Below are 21,171 nucleotides of genomic sequence, written 5' to 3' on the forward strand. Positions count from 1 at the left end.
TTCCATTTACAGCTACATTAGTTACTGTTTTACCACTACTGGTACCCAACTTGTTTCTTACTAGAGAGACAGTTGCACCGTCTATGAGGAAATCAATTTCCTTGCCTCCTACCTTAATTGGGAACATGGGATTCTCCTCAGGCATGTCAGATACATTCACCATAAAGCAATGGGCTCACCATTTTTCTGTTGTTTGGGTCATCTCTCTCTCCGCGTGGTCCTATGTCGATCCATGTTGTTCCTGAAAAGTGTTCCTCAGGGACTGTTGTGTTTGCTTGATGTCTCTAGACAAGGGTGGTGCTGATGGCTGGAACTTATCCCTGTCAAAACTATCATACCTGTTGTTTCTATTTTTTCTCTCATACCGGTCATTTCTGTCATTTCTATCTCTTTTACCTCTATAATTTTTACAATTTCAGCCCCAGTGTCCATACCTCCTGCAAATATAGCACTGATTACTACTCTTGTACGTGCTAAACAACTTGTGGGGGACTACATATCCCAGACTTCTTTTGGCCCTTGGAGGCGGCCATTTTGGGACCAGCTGTTCACACTTGTGCCACTAATGAGCACTATAAAGCGCGGGCAGATCACCGCTGTGCAGGACGTGCTAAACAACTTGTGGGGACTACATATCCCAGACTCCTTTTTACCCCTGGAGGTGGCCATTTTGAGACCAGCTGCTCACACTTGTGCCACTAACGAGTGCTATAAAGTGTGGGCAGATCACAGCTGCGCGGGCTGCGTGCAGGCAAAGCCTGGGCCAAGGGCGGGCCCGTCTACACCCGTCAGCAACCTGGAGAGGCTGGGCCCACTCTTTTGGTATTTCTATTTGATTTTACCTATGCTCCCTTGTATAGTAACTGAATGTTGGCTCACACAGTATAGAAAGCGGTGTACAATGTAGGGTGTGCATTAAAGTTTGTTTCGGGGCCATGTCCAGCCCCCAGCCACTAGTAGAAGGCTATATCTGGCCAGTTAGCAGCTATAGGCAAGAAGAGGGTAGCCTGCAGTAAGACGCCAACAGGATATAATTCTACAACTATTGATTCATTTCTGGCACAAGAAGTTAATGTTGTCTCCAAGGAGATTGATTTGGCAGAGAAGCGTCTGTCTTTGGGCTTCACAGGTTCCCCTCATAGCTCTATTGTAGGGATGCCTGCATAGAAACTGAGATAGGATGGCAGGATATCAGTGACTTAACTTGCCCCATTCCTTTAATTAGTTCAGATGCCCTTATGGTCAGTAGTATGACATCTGACCCCTATGTGGAGCACCCAAATAGAGCTTTAGCTAAAGCCTCACCCACCACTAAGTGCAAGAGGAAAGCCAGGACTATTGATTCCCTTTCACCTCCCATGAGAGGGTCAACTGTAGGAGAGCAAGGTGAAAAAGACAACCTGGGTACGGTACAAATACGGGATTGTGATATAGTTGTCCAAAAGCATATTGTAGGAGGCTGGCCTGGCTTGAGTGGGTACCAGAGATACTTACACCTTGTGCCAGGTCCAGTTATCCCTTATTAGTGTAGAAGAGGTGTTTCTAGCAGCTTAGGCTGATAGAAGGTAGCTATGGCAAAGCAGCTTAGGCTGAACTAGGAGACATGTAAAGCTCCTACTATACTACTGGTGTCATATGCACAATATCATAAGAAAACACAATACACAGATATAATAAAAATAAAGGTACTTTATTTTTATGACAATATGCCAAAAGTATCTCAGTGAGTACCCTCAGTATGAGGATAAGTTATATACACAAGATATATGTACACAAACCAAAATTATGCAGATAATAGCAAAAGGAAGTAATGCAAGCAATGTAAGGTTACAGTAGATTGCAAAAGGAGCACATAGGTATAGGGGCAACACAAACCATATACTCCAAAAGTGGAATGCGAACCACGAATGGACCCCAAACCTATGTGAGCTTGTAAAAGGTCGCTGGGACTGTAAGAAAACAGTGAGGGTTAGAAAAATAGCCCAACCCAAGACCCTGAAAGGTAGGTGTAAAGTGCACCTACTATCCCCAGAGAGCACAGAAGTCGTGATAGGGGGATTCTGCAGGAAGAACAAACACCAGCAATGCAACAACAGTGGATTTCCGGACCTGAGTACCTGTAAGACAAGGGGACCAAGTCCAAGAGTCGCAACAGTGTCGAGAGTGGGCAGGAGCCCAAGAAATGCCAGCTGAGGGTGCAAGGAAGCTGCCACCTGTTAGAAGAAGCTTGGTGTTCTGCAAGAACGAACAGGACTAGGAACTTCCCCTTTGGAGGATGGATGTCCCACGTCGTGAAGAAGCTTGCAGAGGTGCTCCCACGCAGAAAGACCGCAAACTAGCCTTGCTAGCTGCAAGGGTCGCGGTTAGGGTTTTTGTATGCTGCTGTGGCCCAGGAGGGATCAGGATGTCGCCACTTGGATGAGGAGACAGAGGGGGCGCCCAGCAAGTCAGGGAGCCCTCACAGAAGCAGGCCGCACCTGCAGAAGTACCTGAATGGGTACCTAGAAGAAAAGTGAACCGGAGTCCACCTGAAGTCACAAAAGGGAGTCCCACGATGCCGGAGGACAACTCAGAAGATTGTGCACTACAGGTTAGAGTGTCGGGGACCCAGGCTTGGCTGTGCACGAAGGAAATCCTGGAAGAGTGCACAGGAGCTGGAGCAACTGCAAATCATGCGGAACCCAGCAATGCAGTCTAGCATGGGGAGGCAAGGACTTACCTCTACCAAACTTGGACTGAAGAGTCACTGGACTGTGGGAGTCACCTGGACCCAGCTCCTGTGTTCCAGGGACCAGGCTCCTCAGGATGGGAGGGGACCCAGAGAACCGGTGATGCAGTCTTTTGGTGTGCCTGCATTAGCAGGGGGAAGATTCCGTCGACCCACGGGAGATTTCTTCTTGGCTTCCAGTGCAGGGTGAAGGCAGACAGCCCTCATAGCATGCACCACCAGGAAACAGTTGAGAAAGCCAGCAGGATGAGGCGCTACAATGTTGCTCGTAGTCTTCTTGCTACTTTGTTGCAGATTTGCAGGCGTCCTGGAGCAGTCAGCGGTCGATCCTTGGCAGAAGTCAAAGAGGGAAGTGCAGAGGAACTCTGGTGAGCTCTTGCATTCGTTATCTGAGGAATAGCCCAGCAGAGAGACCCTAAATAGCCAGAAAAGGAGGTTTGGCTACTAAGAAAGGAGTCTTGGCTACTGAAAGAGGTAAGCACCTATCAGGAGGGGTCTCTGATGTCACCTGCTGGCACTGGCCACTCAGAGCAGTCCATTGTGCCCTAACACCTCTGAATCTAAGATGGCAGAGGTCTGGGCACCTCCCCTGGGTGTTACTGGTCAGGGGAGTGGTCACTCCCCTTTCCTTTGTCCAGTTTCGCGCCACCTGCCTCGTCCCCTGGCCCACAATTGCTCTCCGACTGGCCCTTGCTCCCTGTGCCCGTGCCCCTGGTGCTGAGTGCCCCCTCCCACTGAAACCAGGCCCATCTTTGTCTTCAGTTTGCACCATTGACTCCTGCCCCTGTCCTGTGGGACACAATGATGATTGATGTGACCTTGGAATATAGGTTTGGGAAGATGGGCTCTGCTGTGCATTGGCTGCCACAGGCGAGGTGGTTTCAGTTGTGGGCCGGGTGAGGCTGGTGGTGGTGGACTGACCGCTCATGCCTGATGGACCAGATTTGTCGCTCATATGCAGACTTCCATGGGAATCCTCCCCTATTGGTACTTGCTGTAGTGTGAGGTATCCATGAACTAGGTGGGCCAGTGAGGGAATGGTGTCAGTAGGGGGCTGTGGCATACAAGGTTGTGTATTGGGTCCATGGTGGGCTTGTGCATGTTAGGGTGGTGTGAGGGGGTGGGAGGGTGGTGGGGGTACATGCTGTGCACATGGACATGTTGGCCGGCGAGTGCAGTTGACTTACCAGCATCTAGTCCACTAGGTATTCCCATCAGCCCTTCTGGGTGTAGAATGGCCAGGACCTCCTCCTCCCACTGTGACATTTCTGGGCAAGGAAGTGGGGGACTACCACCAGTCCTCATGATGGCGATTTGATGTCTGGACGCTATGGCCTGTACCTACCCCAGTGGGTCGTTCCACCTCTTCTTAATGTCCTTCCTTGTGCGTGGATGGCTCTGCACTGCATTCACCCTGACGACTATCCTCTGCCATAAGTCGTTCTTCTGGGCTATGGATGCCTGCTAGACCTGGGCTCCAAACAGTCACGGCCCTGCTCTGACGATTTCGTCAACCATTACTCTCAGCTCCTCATCTGTGAATTGTGGGTTTTTTTGTGGTGCCATTGTGGTTGGGTTGTGGGTGGAGGTGTATGTTGTGCAGGGATGCTGGGTGTGCTGTTTGTTGGTGTGAGTTTGGGTAGTGGTGTGGGCGTGGCTCTGTGGTGTTTGTGTGCAGTGGTGTGTTGTGTGATGCATGTTCAGTGTGATGGTGCCTGTGATATTTAGGTGGATAGCCTCCTTTCAGTGTGTTTTTTCCTCACTCTGTCAAAGTTTCTATTTGCAAAGGGTTCTGGGTATGCGTTGTGGTGTTTTTTGTTGTGCTGTGGACAGGTGTGTGTATGTGTCTCAGGTGTTGGGTAATGATATTGTCCAATGTGGTGCAGTGTTCTGGTGGGGGTGCCTTTTTTTCCCGCAGTGGTTCTGACCGCCAATGGCTTGCCACTGTGTTGGAACCGCGGTGCTCATTTGTTTTTCATTATTTGTAGGGCGGGATGTTCTTGGTGTGGCGGTGCTGGTGGTGCAGCTGCCTCCATCATGCCAGAGTTGCTGAGTTCCAGGGACCATGCTCGTCATGCTGAGAGGGGACCCAGAAGACCGGTGATGCAGTCTTTTGTTGCCTGCGGTTGCAGAGGGAAGATTCTCCGACCCACGGGAGATTTCTTCAGAGCTCCTGGTGCAAAAAGGAGGCAGGCTACCCCCAGAGCATGCACCACCTGGAAACAGTCGAGAAATCCGGCAGGATGAAGCGATACAAGGTTGCTAGTAGTCGTCTTGCTGCTTTGTTGCGGTTTTGCAGGCGTCCTGAGCAGTCAGCGGTCGATCCTTTGGCAGAAGGTGAAGAGGGAGATGCAGAGGAACTCTGGTGAGCTCTTGCATTCGTTATCTGGTGAGATCCCCAAAGCAGAGACCCTAAATAGCCAGAAAAGGAGGTTTGGCTACCTAGGAAGGAGGATTGGCTACCAAGAGAGGTAAGAGCCTATCAGAAGGAGCCTCTGATGTCACCTGCTGGCACTGGCCACTCAGAGCAGTCCAGTGTGCCACAGACACCTCTGTTTCCAAGATGGCAGAGGTCTGGGACACACTAGAGGAGCTCTGGGCACCTCCCCAGGGAGGTGCAGGTCAGGGGAGTGGTCACTCACCTTTCCTTTGTCCAGTTTCGCGCCAGAGCAGGGCTGGGGGATCCCTGAACCGGTGTAGACTGGCTTATGCAGAGATGGGCACCATCTGTTCCCATCAAAGCATTTCCAGAGGCTGGGGGAGGCTACTCCTCCCCAGCCTTCACACCTATTTCCAAAGGGAGAGGGTGTTACACCCTCTCTCAGAGGAAGTCCTTTGTTCTGCCTTCCTGGGCCAGGGCTGTCTGTTTCCCCAGGGGGGCAGAAACCTATCTGAGGGGTTGGCAGCAGCTGCAGTGCAAACCCTGAAAAAGCAGTTTGGCAGTACCCAGGTTCTGTGCTAGAGTCCCGGGGGATCATGGAATTGTCCCCCCAATTCATGACAATTCCATGATCTTAGACATGTTACATGGCCATGTTCGGAGTTACCATTGTGACGCTGTACATAGGTAGTAACCTATGTACAGTGCACGCGTGTAATGGTGTCCCCGCACTCACAAAGTCTGGGGAATTGGCCCTGAACGATGTGGGGGCACCTTGGCTAGTGCCAGGGTGCCCACACACTAAGTAACTTTGCACCCAACCTTCACCAGGTGACTTATAAGTTACTTAAGTGCAGTGGTAAATGGCTGTGAAATAACGTGGACGTTATTTCACGCAGGCTGCAGTGGCAGGCCTGTGAAAGAATTGTCAGAGCTCCCTATGGGTGGCAAAAGAAATGCTGCAGCCCATAGGGATCTCCTGGAACCCCAATACCCTGGGTACCTCAGTACCATATAGTAGGGAATTATATGGGTGTACCAGTATGCCAATGTGAATTGGTAAATTTAGTCACTAGCCTGTTAGTGACAAATTTGGAAAGCAGAGAGAGCATAACCACTGAGGTTCTCGTTAGCAGAGCCTCAGTGAGACAGTTAGGCATCACACAGGGAACACATACATATAGGTCACAAACTTATGAGCACTGGGGTCCTGGCTAGCAGGGTCCCAGTGACACATAACAAACATAATGACAACATAGGGTTTTCACTATGAGCACTGGGCCCTGGCTAGTAGGATCCCAGTGAGACAGTGAAAACACCCTGACATATACTCACAAACAGGCCAAAAGTGGGGGTAACAAGGCTAGAAAGAAGCTACTTTCTCACACATATAACTTCCCTGAATGAGTGTTTACCCCCCTCCGAGAGAAATATTATTGAAATTCGAAGTTGCAGTAGAGAAAGTTTTAGGAATATGTCAGGGACAGCAAATGTTGCCACCCAGGGGGCCTATAGCCGCTACAAGTATCCCTGAAAAGACCCCTTCAGGATATCCTTCTTTATTGAATGTTCTTTCTCTCGAAGGTATTAGTGAGGAAGTGACAGCAGGAAGCAGTCAACAGCGCCCAATCTATGTCTGCAATATAAGCGTCCCGCACCCATTTTAGCTCCTATAGTTAATCTACCTACTACCAATGTGTCTTCAGCAGTTTCTGGTGTGGCGCCACAAGAGTCTTTAACCACTACATCATCCTCATACTTACTATTGATTAATCTTCCTCCTGCTTGTTGTCCATATGTTGTTGTTTTAGCTGGTGTTCCTTCCGTGTCCTTTTCACATTCAGAATCTACTCTACAAATTCAAGGTATGTCACTGGTTAGTGAACCATTCCAAGTTTGATGGCCGCAATTATGGGAATATTTTGTAGACCCGCTGTGTCACTTGGAACGGTCCCTCTGGTAAATGTATCCCTGGTGACTGTAATATTGTGAACTTTAGGTACCCACAACTGGCAGAAAAAAATCCTTTCCCAGCCTTTTGAGAGTTTTTGTAATTTGGGTAAAATTAGAGTGTTACCTCTTGGCTTTTTTGATAGACCAAATAACCCCCATGATTCCACTGTCGATCCGCCCAGTGCAGTCCCCTCTAGGTGTCTCCAGCGTCATATGTAAAAACCCATTTAATCCATTTGTAGATCTTAACGAGGTGGACTGATAGTATAGGGGCCTGCAGAAGGTAGCCATAGGTGCTTATGTGTAGGGACGGGGCTGTCCCCCTTAGACTTGCTTCTTATCATAGTGTGTTTTCATATCATGTTGAGCCTATTTTAGAATGGGTTATTCCCACCACCCACTTGCCTTTTTAAATACTTTATCGAGGGGAAGAGGTCAATGAAGTGAGATGCATTGTGATAGCCATGGTGGGGAAAGACAATTTTCCTTGCTAAATTGGAATGTGGCCGGATTAAGAAACAAAATCTCCTATACAGTGGCTATCTTTCATTGAGGGTTATGATTTTATTGTATTTCAAGCAACCTGGGATACTACTTCTGTAGTTTCAAGTAGCTTTTCCTATTATTCCTGCCCTGCTGTTGCTGCTCAATCCGGGAGAGCAAGTGGAGGTCTTGCTATTTGGGTGAAGATTAATATCAGAATTACTGTTACAGCTATAGATACAGGTAGTTCTGCTTATCAGGTCTTATTTATCAGAGATACTAAGCGGTCTTTTAGTTTCTATTTAGTGCATTTTTGTAATAATAATTTTCCCAATACTTATAGTGACCTGTTTGAGGAGCTATTTAGTTTTAAGCGAGGCCTAAAGTTTTATGGAAGAGCACCATTCAGCAAACAAGTATTTTAATCTGTGGGGATTTTAATGCTAAAATAGGCATTGACAATACAGATTTTGGTCTAAGGAGCATGGTTATGGAAGAAGTCCCTTGTGATGTGAGAGGATTGTATCTGCAGAATTTAGTAGCCTAGTGTGATTTGATAGATTTGGTCCATTTTTTCCAAGGCTCCAGCCCAGGTAAGCCAACGTATAGAGGAGGGGGCCATGGTTCAGTCATCGATTTTATATTTGCTACAAAAAACTCTCTTCAGTGGTGTAAAAGTAGCGTGCTGATAGAAACTTTATGGAGCGACTATAATGCTGTTCACTTTGATGCTTGTTTTCCCTTGAACAAGGATGCCAACCCAAAAATGTCTGATGGCATCAATAAACACACCAGGGATGGTTTAAGGGTAGTGTGGCATTCAAAAGACCCTACACGCTAACGGGCCTTATCAAAGACAATCTCCCCATGATTTTGGGCTGTCTAGAGGAAGGATCTGGTGTTGAGTTGTTCCAGTGCTGTACCCTATTGTGTGAAGCTGTCAAGAATATGTTACTACAACCTTTTAAAATTAAAACAAACCGTCCCTGTTGGTTTGATGCACAGTGTTCTAGTGCCAATCGCCATTTGAGATCAACGTTAGAGAGATTTCCTAGGGATAAAAAGGAGGTACAGGAGGTGAGACACTTTTACAATGCGGCTATAAAAGAAATAAATCACTTTCTCTGTAGCAAGGACTGGGAAATGCTGGAAAGTGCTGCTGCTCAAAGCAATAGTAAGGTGTTTTGGGGGAAAGATAATAGGCTCTATCAAAGATATATCACAAACAAATTGTTTAAGTAGCAGTATCTCAGGTCTTGACTGGGTAATACACTTTAAAAATGTTTACTTACAGAAAGTAGCTAGAGAGCTTGAGACTGTCTTGCGGCAGACATTTGCATCTGCAGGCCCACTTCAAGTAACAGTTCAGGAGTTTGAGGTGGCTATCGTTTCGAGAGTTGGTGGAAATGTGCCAGGCCCTGATGGGATTCCCATGGATCTATTTAGATGCCACGCAGATCTATGGGGACCCCTACTTGCGAACCTATTTAATAACTGATTATGCAACAGGATACATGAATCTTTGTCACTCTCCACAATTGTCCCAATTTAAAAAAAAAGGAGACTGGGGGTCATCTAAGTGTTAAAGGCCCATATCTTTAGTTGACAGCTCTGTTGAAATAATAGGGAGAGTTATTTTTAATCGTTTGCAGGCTTGGACCATAGAGAATAAAATTCTGTCTCACTGTCAATACCGCTTTTGACCAGGTCTTGGTACTGTGGAGCAGTGCTTAGATTTATATCTCATTGTAAGTAAATATACTGTAGCCAAGCGCTGCCCAATGTACCTGGGATTCATGGATTTGTCTACTGCGTTTGACACAGTAAATAGAAGTAAGCTTTCGATAATGTTAATTAGTTTAGGAGTGGATGCTGCCCTAGTGAACTTTTTACATGGTCCCCATGAAAATTTGGGTGCCAGGGTGCATTATGGTTAGCAGGGCAAACTGTCGGACACCCTTTCATTAGAAAGTGATGTCCAGCAGGGGTGTGTTTTAGCACCACTCCTTTTTGTCCTCTACATAAATGAGAGAAATGCCAGTCTTTCAAGCTCTGCACGGGATGTACTGTTAATTGCTAATGTCCCTGTGCCGGTTCTGTTGTATGTTGATGACACAGCTTTATTTACTAGAAGGCTGCGCACCTTACGAACCTTTGTTGCTGCTTTTGTGACCGTTATGCATAATTTAGATATGAACATTAATTTTAGTAAATAGTTGCTGCTTTTGTGACCATTATGCATAATTTAGATATGAACATCAATTTTAGTAAATCATAAATTATGACCACCGGGCATGGCAGGAGACCAGTAGTGTCATTGAATGTGGGAGATAATTCCCTCAGCGCTGTTAAGAATTTTTATTACCTGGGATTGGATTTTTCTGCAAACAATTCCTGGTCAAATCAGGTATCTATAGCCTGCCTGAAACTTGGTAGGTCCACTGGCTCTCTTTTTAATTTAGTAACAAAAGATGGCAGATCCACAATTACACCATTTATAAAAAATTCACAAAATGCAATGCATACCTACTGCGGTTTATGGTGCAGGAGTACGGGGATATCAACATTTCTCAGAAATTCAGGTTGAAGAAAATAGAATTTGTAGGCATTTCTTCAATCTCTCGCCTTCGAGCACCAGCTTTATTATACACTGAATTTGGAATATATTATGGATGTGATAAAGCGGGCACCTCTCTTGCTCTGGGTTAGTGTGTGGAGCAATAACAAGGCGATTCTCAACAGGGAAATAATTAGGGGTTGTTAGAAATTGGAGAAAGGGCCCACTATCCCATGGATAAAGGATATAGCTAATTCCCTGACCAATATTGGCCTCCCAGACATGTTAAACAACCCTGATGCGATTGTTAAATCAGATAAGAGGGCGGTGAGGCAGAGATTTGAGGAGTATACTACCAGACAAAGGATTTGCTCTTAGCAAATCGAGTTTTTGTAATTTTTATATTACTCTGGAAGTTGGTAATACTCCCCTGTACCTTACATTAGAGCTATCAATATGGGAGACATTGTTACTTTTCAGGTTTAGGACAGGAACATTATGGTGACTACACTGTTCTAATGATAGAAATGATGTGTGAGGTACATTGCTGCCATCTTGTCCCTGTAATGGTAGGGCAATACAATCCCTACTCCATTTTATGTTTTTCAGTGGCTATTATAGGACATATTTCCAGATATGCCTTAATCCTTTATTAAGAAAATCGGCTATTTGAAGTGTAAAGAGGCCTTAATCTTTCATCATTTGTTAAATAACACAGATGTTTGCACCAGAGTGTGTAGTTTTTTTTAAACAGGCTATCTGCAGTAGGAAAACAATGGGGGACATCTAGCAGGGTATTCATGGATTGGATCCAATTATGATGATACTGTATGCTAATGTTTGTAGTTAGACCCCCTATTAGACTGTACATAATTTATCAATTATATATATATGCACTTTATGCGGTTATGTCACGTAGTTGATTTAGGGGGTCATTATGAACACGGCAGTGAGTGTTTATGTGGCGGTAGTATCGCCAACAAGCTGGCGGTACAGACAGCCACATTATGAGACTGGCGGGTTGGCTGCAGCCAACCCGCCACTTCTCCACTCATACCGCCATGGCAGTATCAGCTGCTGCGCCGGAGATGTCAATCTCCAGCCCGGCAGCTGGCACAGTACCGCCAGCGGTATTATGAGCCTGCCTACCACCATGGTTTTCGTGGTGTAAGCAATGCCATGGAAACCATGGCGGTAGGCCCTACCGGTGACAGGGAATTCCTTCCCTGTCATTGGTAGGCAGCTCCCCTACACATCCACCACCCCCTCCGATCCAATCACACACCCAACCCTTCTGATCCAATCACACACCTTTCCACCCCCATACACGCACACACCCAATCACTCACACTGGCATACACATATTCATACACACACTGCCATACACGCATTCTAACACGCATACTACCAGACATATTTACACACATTCACACTGACATGCAGACACGCACTCACTTCACCATTCTTACCCTCATTGACTCACACACATACAACCACACAAACAACACAACACACACAGACCCATTCACACACTCACTCACACATTCATGCAGACCCTAAGACTCAAACACAACACCTCCCACCCTCCAACCCCTCCCTGTCGGAAGCCAGACTTTCCCCTGTTGAGGAGGTCTTCCGGCAGGGAACGGGAAGGGGCGCTGCTACCGCAAGCAGCACCCCATCAGCAGAACAACCACCAGGCCGTATAACTTGTCATAATACGGCTGGTGGTGTTCTACTGGTGTGGCAGTGCTTGTGGCAGCAGTGCCAGTTAACCACCATCTGCCAACCTGAACACTGCCGGATTTCCGCCCTTCTTGTGGCGGAAGTCCAGCAGTGCTCATAATATGGCAGACAAATGGTAGCCGTAGTGGTGGTATTTTGGCAGCCATAACCCCGGCGGTAGGAGTTTTTTACCGCCAATATCAAAATGACCACCTTAATCTGGAATGGTTTCAGCTAATTGATAAATTTGAAATAAGTGCTAAATTTGGAACGTATATGTTCGAATAATTTTAGATGAATTTTAATATTTTAGGTAGTATATTTATAATTTCATGATATGAATGTATCTTAATGACATAGGCCCTCATTATGAACTTGGCGGTAATCAGCGCCGACCGCCGTGGTGACAGTGACCAGAAGACTGCCAGCGGCGGTAGACTGCACACCACCGAATCATGATGCCAAAAAGTTCACCCTAAAAAACCCTGCAACCTCCACCCACCACCAGGGCCTACGACGGCAGCAAGGCAGAACACCTGACCCGGCCACCGCCATGCACACAAATCCTCCACCCACCAAATAATGATGCACAAATCAGCATAAGGGATAGTGAATGTCGAACGACCATTGGAGGTACGGACCACAATGGCCAGCAATGGGACCCACCAACAACAAATGCACACATGGGAAAGTTTGAAACCCACACACCTGACACCGTCCACAACACTATAAAACACTCACATACACACCGCACAATCCTTTGCATCCCCAAAAGCGCAACAGATATTGACAACACAACACGCATATACTGAACCCAACATCACACAAGTCACACACGCAAATATACCACAAAAACACATACATACCCCAAACACCATCACAAGCCACACATACACCCACACAATAGCACCCTGACCAATACACCCACAACACACCACCCACAACGCACACCATGGCACCCCCTAAGCACCCCCGCTTTACAGACAGGGAGCTAAGGACCATGGTGGACGAAATACTCAGGGTCGAGCCACAACTATTCGGGGCACAGGTGCAGCAGGCACCCGATGCCAGATGATGGAGCTATGGCAGCTGATAGTCAACAAAGTCCATGCAGTGGGAAACCATCCATGCACAAGGGACGACATCCAGAAGAGATGGAATGAAATGGAATGACCTGTACTGGAAGGTTCGGTCAAAGGCATCCAGGCACAACATCACTGTACAAAACACTGGTGGGGGTCCCCCACCTACTCCCCCCGAATACACCGACTGGGAGGAGAAGGTCATGGTTATCCTGCACCCAGAGGGCCTCATTGGACTCACTGGGACTGGACTCAGGTAAGTCAACTACAATACCTTAACATTCACCACACCTATAATGCATGTATCACTCCACCCCTCTCACTACTACCCCATCCCCATCCCCTACCCAGACCACAACACCCACATCCAAGTTCCCTGCATGCCCACAATCCCACAAACAGACCTCTATCCAGCCCCCTGTGTACATTCCCCTGCCCCTGCATGGATTCCCAGTGGCACTGCACTACCCACAAAGCACCTCCACCCCCCACATAAAATACAACTAAATGTACATGAAGGGACCTTGCATGCCACAACAGGAGAAAATAAGCATCAAATAGTGCACAGCAGTGCCGCAATTGCCCCTAAACTACCTGACACCCACCTGTCTATTCCCCCACACACATGCACCAATACCCATGCCACCCAGACAGAGACGTCAAGGAGGGCCAGCCCTCCACCTGAAGACAGAGGCCCCACTAAGGAGAGTGCAGAGGGATGTCTGGTAATAGAGGAACTCCCTGGCCCATCACACAGTCCTGGACTGTCACCCTCCAGCAGCCCCACCCAGGATACCACTAACACCCCTTCCACCTAGCCACCATCATCAGCTCTGGCCAAATGATCCCACACTAGTGTCTCTCGGCCATGGACTGGCGGCCCACATGTACAGAGTCCAGAGTCTCCACCCACCAACAGGCAGGATAATGAAGGACCAACTGCAAGTGGGACTGCCAGACCTGTGCAGGGGATATAGGCACAGGGGTCTAGGGCCAGTAGGAGCCCTGGGGGGTGACCAAAGGATAGATGCAGCAGCCCAGGAGGTGATTTATGAGTTCTTGGGTGCATACCACCATACCCAAGACAGGATGGGCCAGATCCTGGCCACCCTGGAGCAGAATCAAAAGCTGCAGATAGCCCACCACCAGGAGGCCATGCAGCAATGGAAACAGCTCAATGCCACCATGGCCTCCATTGCAGGGGTGCTGCAACACCAGTACCACAGCCAGTTTGAGACCTCCACCGACATGCAAGCCCCGACCACTAGCCAGGGCACTGCCCTGCCATCTACATCTGCAGCAGCTACTGGACCGGTGGCACTGCCAGAGGACACACAGGAAACCAGAACCCCTACCCCTGCAGCCCGGATGCACCTTCGCAAGCGTGCCCTCAGACCCAGATATGCCACTGAAACACCAGCCAAGACCAAGCCTTGCGCCAGGAAGTGACTCTGCCCTGAACTGTCTCCCTTGTGTGCCACAGAGCTACCTTGTTGACATGCCACTGCCATCACACCAACTTCCAATGGCCACATGGACCAAAACACAGTGCTACCAACAGCTGAGCATACGTACCTGAGTATGAATTTGCACCATTTGCCCCCTCCCTTTCACTGTCCCAACACTTATGTGTATTTCGCCATTCAATAAATATACCTATGCACTCAAATCGTATGTCCCTCGTCAATATGAGATACAAATTGGTGTGTGTATGCATTAGTCAGTTAATATCATAATCACACCTTTATTGCTGGAGGGGATCCAATGGACTGTAGTGTCTGAAATATGTCATACTGTACATAATATTGGGTTTCCTGGCATATGCCACTTCAGTCATCAGTTAGCAGTGTCACTGACAATAGACACCACCGTACTTATTACACGATTCAGACTGAAGCCATGCAGTGGATACATCAGCATCATCTCACAGTACCTTAGAGTCACTGGAAGTATAGGCAGATTAGCTGGGTCCTAGAGTTGCGATCTTAATCCTCTTCTTCCTCACCATCCCTCTCATCCCTCTCTGAGGTTGCAGGGCTGGTTGGACAGCACCCTCCTCTTCCAGAAGTGGGATATCTTTCCTCAGAGCCAAGTTGTGCAGCGTGCAGCAGGCCACCACCGTCTTACACACCTTGCCCGCTACATAGCACAGGGATCCCTCAGAGAGATGGAGGCAACAAAATCTAGCCTTCAGGAGATCTATAGTGCACTCAATCACCCTCCTAGTATGTCCATGGGCCTTATTATAATTCCTCTCTGCATCTGTCCTGGGATTCCTCACAGGTGTCAGGAGCCATTGCAATTTGGGGCAGCCAGAATCATCTGCAAAAGTGGGCGAAAGAGGCCCTTACTTGCATACAGCCTGGCTGTCTGCTATGTACTGACCCAGTGTCACACACACTCACCTATGAGCCATCCTCTTTCCCCTTGTAGTTGTTCCATCATGTGTGGCGCACTGATGTTTCTCAGGATAAAAGAATCATGGACTGAGCCTGGGAACCTGGCATTGACACGTGATATGTACTGATCAGCATTACACACCAATTGTACATTCATTGAGTGATAATACTTATGATTCCTATACACCTGTTCATTCATTCGTGGGGGGTTTGAGAGCTATGTGGGTTACATCAATGGCACCTATCACATGGGGGATATTAGTGAAGGCATAAAATCCAGATTTGATGGTGGGAAGTTCAGCCCTTTGGGGAAACTGGACATATGTTTGCAAGTGTTAAACGTAGGCATCTAGGAATTTGGACAGAATTTGATTGAACATTGGCTGTGAGATCCCAGTACCCATGCCCACTGACACCTGAAATGAGCCCGTAGCCCAAAAATGGAGCACAGTTAGCACTTGCACAGTTGTAGGGATGGCATGCTGATTTTGATTTGCCGGTTTAAGGACATAAGAACAGGATCCATTCATGCACAGAGGTCATGGATTGGAGCTCTATTGAATCTGTAGGTGACAATGATGTGACGGTCCTGCATAGTTTCCAGATCTACCAGGGGTCTGTATAGAGATGGGGACCTCCCTTTCCACATGGGTCTGTACCTATGGGGGAGGAAAGAACACATTCTGAGTGTCAACTTACACTTACATCCCATGATGTCACTGTATTTTTCAAAATGCGACACGTAGGTAACACACACAAAGGGAAAGTATGAGGTACACCGTCAGGCAAATGTGTGCTGCGTTAACTCTGTCATAATGGCATCACAGCGTGGATACACTTTCAAAGATGGGTATATGTGAGGATTATAGAATCATGTCAGCAAGCGACGAAGGGGACAGAGATTAGAGCCCTGGATGGGGCACCTGGCCAGGCTATGGAGACGTGGTGGTAGCAAAATGGCAGCCTCCTGCCATCCAGGTATGATAGAGTGGAAGTGACTTAATTCCTCTGGCGTTAGTTGTCATGGTGGAAGGCCGTGCACCTGATCATTGGATTACTTGGTTGTCAATGGAGAACCTGGGCCAATCATGATCACTGCTGGCGGTGACGGAGCACACCGCCGCGGTACCCCACGCCATTTTGTCAGACACTTGACTCCTGATTCCCGTAAAGGGTAGTACTCCACTGCGTATGCTGCTGTGTCCTGACTCTGGTCCCGGAGATAGTATGGGTTACAGGGGAACGGGCCCCAGCCTTCACTGTGGAAGAGCTGGAGAAGCTGGTGGACGGGGTCCTTCCCTTGTATGCGAAGTTGTATGTGCGACCAGAGGAGCAGGTGAGTTGGCATCTGTCATCCTTAGATGTGTGTGATTGTGGCGGATGCCTGTATGCATGTGGGGTCAATGTGTGACTGCCCAGCCGTAGATTGTATGACACATTCTGCCTGTGAGTTGAAAACATGCCTGTCAACAATGGCCGTTTCATATGGAATGACAGGGCAATTGTATTCAGTGCACACATACTGACATCTGTTTATTTGCTCTGTGTGTCCCATACAGGTTAGCGCCCATCAAAAGAAAGGCCTGTGGCAAGCCATCGCCAAGGAGGTGCAGACCCTGGGGGTCTACAACCAGTGGAGCACCCACTGCAGGAAGCAGTGGGAGGACCTGACGTGCTGGGCCAGGTAGACCGGAGAGGCCCAGTTCGGAAGGCCTCCCAATTAGTAAGGGGTGCCCGTTGGACTCTGACCCCCGTAATGGCCCGCATTCTAGCGGTGGCCTATCCAGATCTGGATGTGGGCTTGAAGGCAGTACAGCAGCTACAAGGGGGGAGGAGCAACACTGTTGGGATACCACTTTGATGGATGTATTTGGGTGCTGTGGTATGTATGTATTGTAGTGATAGGCACTTGGACAGGTGTGTTCCTGCAGTCCTACCCCCTCCAAGTCCTTGGGATGGTGTAAGGGCTAGTTTTGTCAGTTTCTATAGACCTATGAAGGGTCCCCTTTCAGTCATCTGGTATTCATTGTGGCCTTATGGACTTGTAAGTGCATTGGCTGGGCATGGTCTCCACACAGTGTATCAGGTTTGTGTTTCATGAGGGTTATGTGGTGTATTCTGGGGTCATGCCCACTAGTCAGGGGCACGTATTTTGTCTGTGCTAAGGGTACATGCGTGACCTGGATAGGAGTGTGTGTGAGCCAAAATGTACATATATTCAGGATTTGTCAAAGTACTCCCGTGTTTTGTTCCCCATCCCTGTGCTCTTGTGTACTTTGTGTGCATTAGCATCATCTGGCGAGTGAGCTGAGGCACTGGCGAGTGGGGATGCAGTAGCCCACGGTTCCAAGGAGGCAGAGACGAGTGATGCCAAGGGGACCAGTGGGGTGGAGGGTGAGGGGAGTACCACGGGGAGGCATCTACCACTGGAGGTAGTGACTCTGATACCTACTCCGATGGCAGCTCCCTGGTGGTGGCGGCTCATACTGGGCTCACCCATTCTTTGCCATCCTCTGCCCTCCATATCATCACCACCTCTACCCCTTCCGGCACCCCACTCCCTTCACCCATCCCAAGCACACATACAGACAGCCAGGCACACAGATCAACATACAAGAAGCACACTGAAAAACACAAGCACCACCCTTCCCACCACATGCATGTACACACACACAACATACAAAAGCACACACAACAACATCCACTTCCCCCAGTTTGTCGACATTCCCCACCACCCTGTCTGTCACATCACCATGAACACCCACACGCACTGCACGCTCAGTCACTGCTGGTGCCCCCATTCATGCAGTACCCACAACATCTGACATCCAGACATGCACCCCAGACACCACACCTGCACTCGCCACAAGTACATTGACAGAGACTTGCAGCACACTCACCAGACCTTCAGACACCCAATCAACATCCATGTACACTGGCAGCCTCTCTTGTCCCACTGTGTCCACCGCCTCCTCCCAAAACATTCAAACATTCACAGACATCCACACCACACACATCCACCACACATAAGCATACTTTACAGGCACCTGTATCCAAGTCTGGCACACCTACACCTGATACGAGCACTCCCTCAACCTCCATTCCCAGACCTGCCTCCAAATCCCTTCCAACTGCACCTAAGAAGCTTTTCGTATCCTGTGTTGACCTGTTTGAACCCACAGGCCCAACCCGTCTTGTTCCTAAACATGCCCATGTCCTTGCCTAGTCCACTCCTTCCTTGTCCAAGTCCATCTCAGTCTGCACTTCCTATTCCCGAGCCCCTTCCCCAGGGAGAAAGAGGACCGTTTTGCCCCAGGTCCCTCTGTCACCCCTGGGTCCAAGCCCACTCCCCATCCTTCCAAGGGCAAGTCAAAACACCCTCCACCTTCCAAACCTAGGCCCAAGCCTCCCCCTTCCAGACGTAAGTCCCCACCCCTGCCACTCACTGCCTCTGTTCCCGAGATGCCTGGCTCCCCCATTGATGCCCCTTTCAAGTGGAGTACCCTTTGCACATGTGGGAGTTACGTTCGGTCTATATTAGCCCTTCTGGGATTTTAGAATGGCCTGGCCAATGGCCTTATTTCAACATTACATTTCTTCCATTTAAATACATTTCAGTGCCCAGTAGTGCTGTTGGCACAATATAGTGACATTGCTCAGCGTTTCACTGTGCAGGTGTGGTGTGCACATGTGTGTTCTTTGATGCAGGTCTTTGTTGGCTTGTGTCTGGTACATACATTATGGTATGGTATGTTTGGCTTGGGATGTGGGAGGGGTTGGGATTGCGTTGCAGGGTGGCTTGGGTTTTTGTGTAACTGTGCCCTTTCTTCCCATATCTACTAGGCAGCGGAACTTACCGTCGTCGTCTTCGTCGTCGGTCACAGCTCTGGAGGAATCTGGCAAGGAGCAGCACTGGGATTATTTCCAACTCTTGCTCCATGTCTGCGTCGATGTTTTCTGTGTGCCTCCGGTGAGTGTTTCCTTTTATATTGTTTGTTTCCACCACACTTTGCCTGGCGGTGGTTCCCGCCTCGGAACTGATGGCGGTCCGGTGTTTCATTATTTGTTTGGGGGGTAGGATCTTCCCGCCAGCCTGTGGGCGGCCTCCTCCATCCTCATCGGGACTTGTTTTTCATATGCTTCATTATTTGGTGGTCCGGACCGCCAGCCTGTTGGCGGTAGTTACCGCGACCGCCGGCGGTGTGGTGTTTACTGCCATGTTCATAATGACCACAATAGTGTTCAATTAATGTTGTGTTTATAGGGAATCAATTGGATGACGTTAATATATTAAAAGTATTGGTTAGAGCATGGTGGCTGATTTCAATTAAACAAACTGCAAAACAAAAAAAATGTATATGAATTTTAATTGATTATTTACTTTTGTATACTTTTATGGTCTATTGATAAGCCAAGTAAAGTTATTTTGACTGACTGACTGAAACTACTCTTGTCTCTTCTCTGGTATCCTTGTCCTTCATCCTGTCTATGCTGTGACCCCTGGCTCCTCCTCTCATTGTACTTGCTACAACATTATCCCTTTGTCAGTTTTAGCTGATTCCTTCTTTACTTTGAAAATAACATCCCTTTCCATAGTTTACAGAAGTGTGCACAACTCTTGATATCCTTCATTAAAGCAGTCAGGATGGCGTAGTTTACAACTATAGCCCACAGATGCTAATAATCCTTTCATAATTGTCTGAGAAGCCAATACTTGATATGCCTCTGTCATGCATGATACCCCTGCACTATTAACCCATGCTTCATTGAACCTTAGGATGTAATCAGCCACAGATTCGCCTGACTTCTGCAACATGGCTGTTACTTGAGAAAAATCACCATGTTTCAGTGCTAAGCCATTTATTGTGTCCCTGACAGAGTCTAACCAATTCATCAATCTTTTTTCTGTGACATCCATATTATTAGTCAGTAGTGTCCAGTCCCTTTCCTGTGGATTTTGGAATGCACTCTTTACCAAAGACCATTTGCTACCATATCCTGGTTTTAGTAACATTTCTACATCCTTGCGAAGGGGGTATAAGCAATGCATATTTTATGAAGCAATTGATATTATTTCATACCGGCTGTGAATGGGTCTGGGGCATCCACAGCCATCTGAGCTGCTTCCAAAGGGGTCCATGGTTTTAACCTTGCTGTCCCTCCTAACATTATTTTTGGTACAGTCATTTTAGGGCTTAATAGTACATCATGAGTTTATGAGTTCTCACCCTTTCCTTTTAACGCCCATGTGCATGACTGTGTATCAGCCATTCTCTGCTATTTATCTTATCCTGAAGATTATTAATGGAGTGTTGTATTTTCTCCCTTTCTGTGTTTACCTCTTCCTGGATCCTATCTGCCTCCCGCCTTAAGTGAGATTACTGTTCGTGTTCCTCCTTATTGTTTTTCTTTTGTGCACTCAGCCCTAAATCTTCCCATAGACCAAAAGTGGAAGTCGGGGCAGGGATTTTAAAAGCATGCGGTATGTCCCCCCAAAGGATAGGTGTCTATTCAGGACTGGCATTGTGGCACCACCTTCTTTGGCACTAGTTGGTATGTCAGATGCCCTAGTTAAATCACCCTCAAGGGATATATGGAAATAAGGCACATATGACAAGCCTGGGTTTGGACCCTGTGCCTGCTTGTATGTGTTATTTCTTTCACAGTGTATATAGGGGCCTGAAAGTGATGGGTAATTTAAAGTTGTTTGAGGAGGTAGAACTGGTCCTGCAGAATGGATGCTTTGTTCCAATGTTAGGGGACTACTCTCACTGTTATTTCTACCTGTGCTCCAGGAATTGAATTCACTATTCACATGCAATCTCTATCTTTCACTTTATTCATCTGTTAATAACAGTATCTCT

The sequence above is a fragment of the Pleurodeles waltl genome, chromosome 10 (assembly GCF_031143425.1).
Source record: "Pleurodeles waltl isolate 20211129_DDA chromosome 10, aPleWal1.hap1.20221129, whole genome shotgun sequence".
In the NCBI taxonomy this organism is placed as follows: Eukaryota; Metazoa; Chordata; class Amphibia; order Caudata; family Salamandridae; genus Pleurodeles; species Pleurodeles waltl.